This window comes from Ambystoma mexicanum, chromosome 12 (genome assembly GCF_040938575.1).
Source record: "Ambystoma mexicanum isolate Mex_15411 chromosome 12, UKY_AmexF1_1, whole genome shotgun sequence".
In the NCBI taxonomy this organism is placed as follows: Eukaryota; Metazoa; Chordata; class Amphibia; order Caudata; family Ambystomatidae; genus Ambystoma; species Ambystoma mexicanum.
In genome coordinates, this window is record NC_090936.1 from 121,763,624 (window position 1) to 121,773,572 (window position 9,949).

Consider the following 9,949-nt stretch of genomic DNA (forward strand, 5'->3'; position numbering starts at 1 on the left):
TAACCCTCAAAATCAAGGGGATACTAAATATTACAAAGCTATATCAGCAGTTATATTTGGTATCACCAGGAACTAAAGGAAGGGATGGCATCCAGAAAGAGTCACAGTGTACACCTATGATGTACTCCCCTCCCCAATCCAATGGATGCTTCAAGCAGCGTTTTGTTAAATGCTAACCCTCAAGATCATGGGGATACCAAATATTACAATGCCATATCAGCTGTTATATTTGGTATCCCCAGAAGGAAAAGGATGGGATGACTTCCAGCAGGCGTCACAGTGTAGAATTATGGTGTACTCCCCTCCCCAATAAAATACCAATTTAAGTGGCCTTTTGTTAAACATTAGCCCATGAAATGAAGGCAGCACCAAATATTGCATGCTATGTTATATGGTAGTTGTATAGCGCTTACTGCCATTAAATGCCCTTGAAAGACTGTAGTCTGATGATTGATAAGTTGTATAATGCGTGTGTGCATTTATAGCCATTACAACGGTAGCTTAGGCTGTAAGTGGCTAGGTCCCTAACAGCAACCTTTGATTATCATTGGGTGGGTCCGGTGCTATGAAAGTATCGAAGGAGTCACAGGAGTCATGAGAGTCACAACGAGTCAAGCTATGTGAGATGGCTGGACTAAGTTTTGTGTGGGACTCAGCTGTATTCTACTTGAAAATTCACTTGGCCCAAGGGTTATCAGAGGCATAGCCAGGTCTGTCTAAAAATGGGGGCCTGAATCTAATGTAGTTGGACCCAGCGCAGTAACATTAGCAGCGCCCAGGCCCTACCCTGTCTACGCCTCTGAGGGCTATGTGTGTTTAGGCTATGTGTATTGCAGTTGATTACGGCTGTGCTGACCAATCCCCCACAGGGGCACAGCTGTATTCCCTGGGATGCAGTGCATGAGGGTCTGCTTGTGGTAGACTTAAAACCTAGATAGATTATTTTCTTTCAGTGTTAGAAAGTGCTATGTCGCCCCTATTTGCTTCTCCTGTGCTTCCAGTTTCCTGGGAAGGAGTAGGTGAATGGTTTGTGCCCGAGTGATCTGACTAAGACTGTTAGGGTGCAGATGGGAAGAGCCAAACCCTGAGAGTCTTCCTTCAGGTGAGGTGGCCTCTATGCAGCGTATAGTTAGTGGAAGTGTGATCCAGGTGGTGGGTGCTCGGACATTAGCTATTATATTTGGAATCCCCACAAATGAGGAAAGGATAGGAGCACTCCAACAAGGAAAACAGAGTGCAGCTAAATTCTGTAATCACTTCCCAATACAAGGGCTGCTGAAGCAGCATTTTTGTTGAATGTTTGCTGACAAACTTAAGTGGATAGCAATTATTACAGCGCTGAATTTGCCGTTATAGTTGGCATCCCCAATAAACATACATGGTAGGACTCCAAGAAGAAAAATATCATGCAGGCGCTTACTCTACTTACCTCTTTAATACAAGGCCATATCATCTGGTGATTTGTTAAATTTTAACATTCAAAATGAAAGGGATACTAAATATTGCTGCACTGAATTCTTTATTATGTTAGCAACCCCATGTATAATGGCTGGGAGTGCTTGAAGCTTCCATGGGGCTTGGGCCTTGACTGAGTAAGGAGTCAAACAGCGCAAATGTATTTGGGTATACAGTGTATATAACGAAATTAAAATAACGAATGACTTTTTTAACTAAAAATAAATAACGAAAAAATGATGAATTTTCGGTTAAAAGTATATATCGTGGGTGGGTAAGGGATTAAAACAGGTAGGGAGGGTTTTGGGGTGGGGTAATAATGCTAGGGAAACAGGGGATTGGTGGGGACCCCCCCAAATTGAAAAACATGGAACCATATTTTTGCAATGCATACTGCATACTCTCTAGCAGTACTGCTAAATTCTTAACAAGGCCACAGTATTGTCAGCTTAAAGGAATGGTTTGCCCAAAAATTTTTATTGCCCAAAAAGATGGCCCCCAGGGGAGCACCGGAGACCCAAAGTGAAAGCCAAGGCAGGCAGAAACACAACGCGGTTGTGTTTACATGGCGCAGTGTTTCTGCCTACAGCTGATTTCCCATTTGGGGCTCTCGGGCTCCTCTGGGGAGCCCGAGAGCCCCAAATGGGAAAACAGATTTAGGCAGAAACATTACGTGGTTGTTTTCTGCAATGCTAAATGCTGCAGTGTTTCTGCCTAAATCTGCTTTCCCATTTGGGGCTCTAGGGCTCCCCGTGGAGAGCCAGAGAGCCCCAAATGGGAAAGCAGATTTAGGCAGAAACACTACGCGGTTGTGTTTGAAAACGCTGTGGTTTTTCTTTTTCTATTTCAGCCTCCAAATGAACTGCTACAAATCACATTGTATTCCCTTGACCAGCTCCATACATTCCCTGCTGATTTGGAGTCTTACAGGTAGACTGGGTCTCTACTACCTGCTTAGGGATTTGGTTTTGTACTGGAGCCATCGCACACCGGCGTGGGAACCAAGGGGTCATGCCTGGTGGCCCGCCTCTCCCCTACAAGCGGCTGGTGAGTTGGGGGTGGCTACGATCAACATAGTGGTTAACCTCAGTAGTACTACCCCACGCCGCTCATTTCTCGTCGAGTCGAGATCCATCAAGAGATTCTTCTGGGGACGCATGGTCGTGCAGGTGAGATTCAGGAGAGAAGGAATGTGGGTGGCATCTAACAGTTACGCTCCACACGGTTTTAACTTGCAGGTGAATCTATGTTTGGTTTACTTTGAGAATCCTGTGGCGAGTCAGATGAAGGAGTGAGACTTAATTCAGGCATTTTAATTGCTTACTTTTAAATTAAAAGGAAAATAAAGTAACTCCTCGCTAGTCCTAAATTAGGTGTTGTGCCTACCTAACAAACAAACTCAGGTGTTCGTCTGTTGTTGTTGAGTCTCCAAAAGATAATCACTGTCCTCTGTCGAATTCCAATCTGATCTGTCCCTATCACTATTCCAAACAGACGAGGGTACAGGAGAATGACTCCAGTATACGCTTAGCAAAAGCCACTTCATTAGTTAATCTTTAAGTAGTTTCTAGTCACTACTTTGATCAGTTCATAAAGTTTGATTTTAACACTGACTTTAGCACTGGGCTTTTCTTTCCTGGATTGCCTTTCCGCTTCCTCTTCATTCAATATATTCTATATGCCCTGGGATGAGCCAGCCAATAACAATCTTGTCCACCTTCTCAGTATCTTACCACACACTCTTATCACAAAGTCTGTTTCTTCCAACACATGTAATCACTTGGTTTATACTTCCTGTTGTCACTGGGACGAGTATGAGTATGCCATTGAGGATTCTTACTCAATTCTTCTCCTTTAAGTTTACTGAGATGAGTATGCTTCGTCCAGTAATCATTCACCTTTAATTTCCAGTCCTTTTTATTACTGGGCCGGGTGGGGCTGTACCAGTAATATTGCACACTTGACCTTCTCACCTCAATATTACTGGGACAAGTATGGTTGCGCCAGTAAAGATCCACACTTGGTCTTTCCACATCAATATTAGAGTATGATTCCAGTGCTCGTCATCTTCTAAATCCCTCCTGGGTCTCCCACTGTTCCCGTTACTTGCTCTCTAGGGGTTTGACGTCACCAGACCTGCTTGCAAGATGGGAACTCCTTTTTTTCTGGTCAGGACGGCTTCCCATTTCTCTTCGACTCTCTCGGTTTCTTGGCATCCGCTCCTCGGTGCCCAAGTACCAGCGGCCTCTGCGCAGTTAGCAGACTGCACAGTCCACCCTTCTAGGATCACACCAGCTCTCACGACTGGCTCTCTTGGTTGGGGTTTCCTTCCCCATGCTTCTCCTGGCGCATCCCTCGCACGCCAGCTGGTTGCCTTCACGGGACACGGCACCTCCTGGATTTGATCAGCTGTGACTGCAATGAAGGTTTGAAGCGCCCATCTTTCTCCTTCCCGGCGATGACTCACCAATAGGAGTCCTTCATCTCTTTATATGCCACTTGGCTGGGCCATCCCCAATGGTGGATTATATTCTTCTTTCTCTTTCCTCTGAGTGATCGGCCTCACTCGCTCATTCTTCCTCTTCACAGTACCAATACCATTTATTTCTTAAGGTTGATTCATAAGCCTTAAATCACAATAAAAAACAGCGGTTTGATCTTCTTGGCCCTTCTTGAGCCTTTTGATGGTCCCAAAGTGAGTAACTCGGGGAGTCCCTTGGCAGAATGAGAGTCCTGGTCTCCAAGGGGGGAGTCTCTCCCAGTGAAGGCCTGCTTGCCTGTACCCTTAGGCAGGGTATCGCGTGGCAGGCTCACCTCCCTAGCCTCCCAGGGAAAGGCTCCTCCGTTGGGAGAAGTGACTGAATCTCGTGATTCATCACAATCCCTTCTGAGCAATCAACCTTCATTTGGGGTGCCACACTACCCCCAGAACTGCTACCAGCCCCTGCTCTCATCAAGTTAGCCCCAACATCTTACCCCTATACGCAAAGTGGCTGGGATTGTTTTGCATAAGTGGTCCCATTTAAAATGCTCCTGCCCTAAGGGTAACACACCAGAAGAGCTTAACAGAGGTTAACACTATGTAGAGCATTAGAGCTACTGGGCCTGGTCTTTCACATGGCCAAGGGCAACATGAGATCATCTAAATTGTCCTTTTAAAATAAAGACCTCCCTGCTGCGCCCAGACAGAAGGCGCACACTTCCAAGATGACTTCAACAGGAGAATATAATGGGTCAGTGGTGACCTTAGAATCCTCGATGCATGAGGCTCCGGCCAATGCACAGCAAGGGGACCAGTCCGAATTGTCCATCATCCTTACCCAAATGAAATTGAGCTTGACCCAGTTAACAGCAAATTCAACAAAGGATTGAGAAGTAAAGCAGACGTATATCTGAGGTAGAGCATTGAGTAGGAATCCTGAAAGACAGCAGTTAATTGGTGAGCCATGTCATAAGAGCACTGCAACAGGATGTGAACGCGATCCAAGCCAAGAATGAATAATGTATTGGTGGTCAGCATACCCGAATCTATTCCTGCGAGCAACATGGAAATCTTTATGGAGACGTTCATTACGGAAGCACTCTGTGAGCCCGACTATCTACACAGTTCTTGGTGGCGAGGGCACATTGAGTAGCCGGTCCAAATCCTCCACCTGGTCAAAATGCCCACCCAATGATTGTCAGACTGTTGAACTACAGACATCGAGATCTGATTTTACGGCGAGCCTGCGAATTAGGCAAACTAAACTATCGAGAAGCTAGAATCTCCTTTTACCCAGACTTTACATCATCTATCCAAAAGGCCCGACTATCATTCACCTCTGTAAAGCTCAAATTGTGGGACAAAGGCTTCAAATATGCAATATTGTACCAGTCCAATCTTCTTATCATTCAAAACAATAAAACACACTTGTTTAATGGCCCAAAAGGAAGCACACTCTTATCTGGACTCCCTCCCAGCCTTTTAAAATACCAGAGCCCCTGAGTTGTGAAGGATCTGGGAGTTGTGAGGCAGGCATGTGTTTATTTGTACATTTGTAAAGCGCGCGTAGCCCATAGGCATCTAGGCGCTGAGGCTTAAGAAATTGGTTACATGTTTTTTAGTCTTCGTTAACATATATACATTTGCATAATAGCTGGCATATAGATTCATTACACATTCAAAAAGGCATGGTACCAAGAGTTAGATGCAGACACAAAGATACAAGTTTCAACACCTTTATAAGTTCTGAATGTGGTTGGAGACTTCCTAACTGGTCCTATATCTATAATGGGAGTATTGTGCAAGAAGGGGTTTGTTTGCAGTCACACTGCGCACACAAACAGTAGTTGAATCAATTGGTTTGCAATTTAATCAGAAGGTGAGGCAGCCTGACACGTGTTTCGAGCAGAGGGCTCTCCTACTGAGGCTGCGTATTAATTATACAATTAAATAATAAAGTGCAGCAAGTATTAATCATACAACTTATAAAAAGGCCCAAACACAAAACAAGGCAAATGCGGTGGTTAATTACGAACAAAACAATAAGACCAGGGGTGGACTGGGAACTAAAAGAGGCCCTGGAAATAATTACTGGGGACCTAAAGAGGCCCTGGAAATAATTTTCAAAGTGGCCCCATTTGACACATTTTCAGCAAGCTCAATGCTTTTCTTATGAGAACATTTGGAAATACTACACAAAAGAGGCCCAGGTTGCAGAGGCCCACCGGGAAATTTCCAGAGGTCCCTATAGGCCAGTCCACCACTGAATAAGACAATTGAAATCATAGGTTGTCATCGAAATTTTGCATAGGGTTACATGATGACATATGTAGCAATGTCATCATGGGACATATGCGGCCAATGTAGTAAATATTTATCCAATTCGCAAACGTTGCAGAAGTTTAGGAGAAAATATAACGAACAGCTAGATTAGCAATTATACCCATGTTGGCCATACAGTTAGTCATATGTTTGAATAAAAACGTTAGGTTGTACCTTAAAGTCTTGAGTTCCCTTTACAAGTCACTAAGAAGGACACAAATTAATTGTAAAAGACACTGATATTGAGAGACTGAAAAGCAATATAGCGGTAAAAAAGATGAAAAAAGAGAGAAATTACTGTTTAATTTATGAAGTGTGAGTGCAGAAACTTAACTCACTTACCCATTTATTGGTGTAAGGTTTGGTTAACTATTATCTCGGGCTCCACTGCAAATGGAATGGGGTTGCATTAGCAATGTAATGAATTAGAGAGGGTCGATTGACCAACCAAAGTTAGTGCATACATAATTCAAAAGTGATTAATGAATGGACACGTACCTATATTGTGCTGTTGCAAGGCAGGCATTTAATTGAAAATTTAAGGGTCTAGCTGAAGATGAAAAGTGTATGAATTATTCAATTTGTGGACAATCATCGAGCCAAGCAGAAGAGAAAAGAAAAAAACACTCTAATTAGCGCGTGAGATAAGACCGTCTAGACGATCAGGTGAACTCGCGTAGACCCTCCGACCACTCAAGGGGTCTGCGCAAAAATAACTGTGCTTACCAGCGTTTCCGCTGCGTGTAAAGAACTGGAGCCAGCCGTCCGCAGCAACTACTGAGTATTATAACGTGAGGGATGCGTGGTGCCGTTCCGTATACGGAAACGCGTCCCATGCTAGTCGCCATCTTGGGTGTGCTAGCTGTTACTATGAATAATTAGGAAAACAGAGAGCTCAATATTAAAGTTGCACATTTGACATGCGATTGGTGGAGGGGCGCCTGTGTGGATCTTGTATGGTTTGATGCCGAGAGAGGCGGGAGAAACAAATCAAATTTTACTAAATAATTGATGAAAGGAAATGAAATAAGCAAGGTAATTAGGGCCAATCATATACTAAAGCCTGGGTCACGTGCTGACTGTGTCACGGCATAAGCTTGGACCATGGTATATTCCATATAGAAAAACCATTGTATGTATGATTAAAAATAATGGTAAGTTTAGGCACCCTGCAATTCTAACCAGCAATCAATGTCATGTTGCCGTCGGGGAGCATGATAAGCTGATAGACACATCACCGCTCATTGCGAAGAAAGTGTTCTGTTCTAGTTTGCAATTATGAAGACCAACTTCCAGTGCTGCCCAATCTGTTGTTAGTGACGCTTGATGTGAAAGCCCTGTATACGTCAATAAATCATCAGCAGGCAGTTGCCAGTGTTGATTATATTTTTCGTGAACATTCGGGTTCATTCTTCGAACATATTGAGATGGTTAAAGACTCCTTACTACTGTCATGATGCCTACCTCCAAGGAGCCAGGTCTGACCCAGCAACCCCAGAGGCAGGCATCATTCCCCCCAGGGAAGTGCCAGCGGGCCCAAGCTGGGGCCCTTTGGACACAGTCCTGGCGCCTTAGGCGCCAGGCTCATGTTGGACCCCTGTCCTGGCGCCTTAGGCGCCAGGCTCATAAAGCTAGACATGTGTTCAAGTGCTTTAATGTGCACTTACCTGATGCAGACCATGCTGCTACATCCAGACCCTCTTGAGGCCTGAATGGAACTACTTTACCTGTGGGACTACTTTCCACCTGGGTGTGGTCGGGGAAGGATACATACCTGATCGGTGGAAGGGTACATGCCTGGAACTTCTTCCAAAGCTATTTAAACCACGCCCGATTAGCAACTCACGCTTCGCGTTGTTCTGCTCCTCGCAGCTGGACGCTCACCGTGTCAGCTCCTGCATCTGGACTTCAGCCACGCCTGTCAGCATCCTGGGTCGCCTGCAAAAGGAGATAAGAAGGAATTGGAGAGAAAGAAGAACTTACCTGCTAAAGCTGCATCACGGGGACATCACACCGACGATCCTGAAAGGGAAGACATCATTTTAAAAGCATTTCGTTTCGACCGCTGCAGCGCTGCATTTCACTCACCTTTCCTGGGCGCCTCCATCTTCAGCAGCGATCATCCGGATCCGCACCCACTTCCCAGAGCCTAGAGAGAAAAGACAAGAAAACAAGGTGAGAGAAGGAAGGGAAAAAGGAAAAGCTCAGTTTCCTTCTAAGACTTACCTGTTGGGTCATTCCCATTTCATTTTGGGTCCTGCCGCTTCCAGGCATTCCGGACCCCGGCCCCAATGGGGAAAAAAGACAGACATTGAATGAGCGAATGCAAAGACATTACCTGAACGCTCATCCAGAACTTACACTTCGGGTCGGCGCCATATCTCCGGCATTCCGAACTCCGGCCCCTAAGGGGAATAAGACATAAGCATTAGCGCTTGCTGCAATAAGACAATGAACATTATTATTAAGCTTGAACTTTTGAACTTGCAACAGAACTCTTACAGCGCCTCACCTGAATAGTCAAGCTTATATTGAACTCCCATCAAACCTCAATCCAGTGAAGTAACTGGGTTTCAACGCGCCCCTGCATCAGAAGCAGGATGGAGAGCTCATCCTTCCAAACCCTAAGGTGAGACTTCACGGGGAATCGTGGAAGGGTATCGAGGAGGGTTGGAAGGGAGTGGGAGGCTTGAGCATTATTCCGTCAGTAGGTAATACTCCCTTTTCACGCACAGGGGAATATTCCTGCGAGCCAGAAAAGCCAGAGTAGAGGGGCCCTTCCTGTCCATCATCAGAGTCCTGCGCTTCACCATTGAAGAAGCATCAGCACTCGAAGCCAGACCTGCGCCTCCGTGGGAATCAGGTGAGCGTGACAACTACGTGCACTTTCCAACAATAGGCCTCATTCTGAGTTTGGAGGCAGCCATGGTGCTGTTAGCACCATGGCTGCCTCCAAACCAGGGTCCGGGTCCGGTCTGGCAGAATGGGGACTTACCGGGTCATTCCGACCTTGGAGGAACCGGTAAGACCCCATTCTGTAGACCATTCCCCATTCTCATTGAGCCCCCATAGGGCTCCATGGGAATGGGGAAGGCGCTAATTACGGGCCCACAAATAGCGGGCCCGTTATTAGCGCCCTGGTCCCTTAGTGGGACCCGCAAAGGACGTGTGGTCAGACCACACGTCCTTTGCATGTCCCGCTAAGGGACCTCAGAATTGGGTGGTAAGGGTTTAACGGCACCGGTCTCTTTACCGGTGACCGCTAACCCTTACTGCCCACCTCAGAATGAGGCCCAATGTTTTTTTATGAAACAATACCTATTATAGACAACTAATAGGCATAGCGATGGGAGCCAGCTATGCCCCAGCCCTTGCAAATATCTTTATGCACCACTATGAGCAGCAGATTGTTTTTACTAATGCTATGTTTCTACCACATATCCATATGTGGAAAAGATATATAGACAATGTGATTCTGATATGGAATGGGTCTATTGATTGTCTAAATGAATTTGTGACTTACTTAAATGCTAGCAATTGGGGTATTCAATTTGGCGGCCATCATGGGACGCGTTGCCGTATATGGAACGGCACCACGCATCCGTCATGTTATAATACTCAGTAGGTGCAGCGGACGGCTGGCTCCAGTTCTTTACACGCAGCGGAAATGCTGGTAAGCACAGTTATTTC

General features: G+C 45.6%; 1 long non-coding RNA gene across 3 annotated transcripts in view; it reads right to left on the bottom strand.

Annotated features, from left to right (window-relative positions):
- LOC138513358 (uncharacterized) overlaps positions 1 to 7,032 on the bottom strand; it is a 455,407-nt gene extending 448,375 nt beyond the window's left edge. For 2 of the 3 annotated variants that reach the window (XR_011281749.1, XR_011281747.1), the window contains exons 1-3: positions 6,758 to 6,953; positions 6,602 to 6,646; positions 6,434 to 6,463 (exon numbers count right to left, since the gene is read on the bottom strand). This is a non-coding gene — a long non-coding RNA (uncharacterized lncRNA). Of the gene's footprint in view, positions 1 to 6,433; positions 6,464 to 6,601; positions 6,647 to 6,757; positions 6,954 to 6,985 lie in introns of those variants that run through there. The other variant, XR_011281748.1, reaches the window with a different exon arrangement.
- Between the last annotated feature and the right edge of the window lie 2,917 nt (positions 7,033 to 9,949).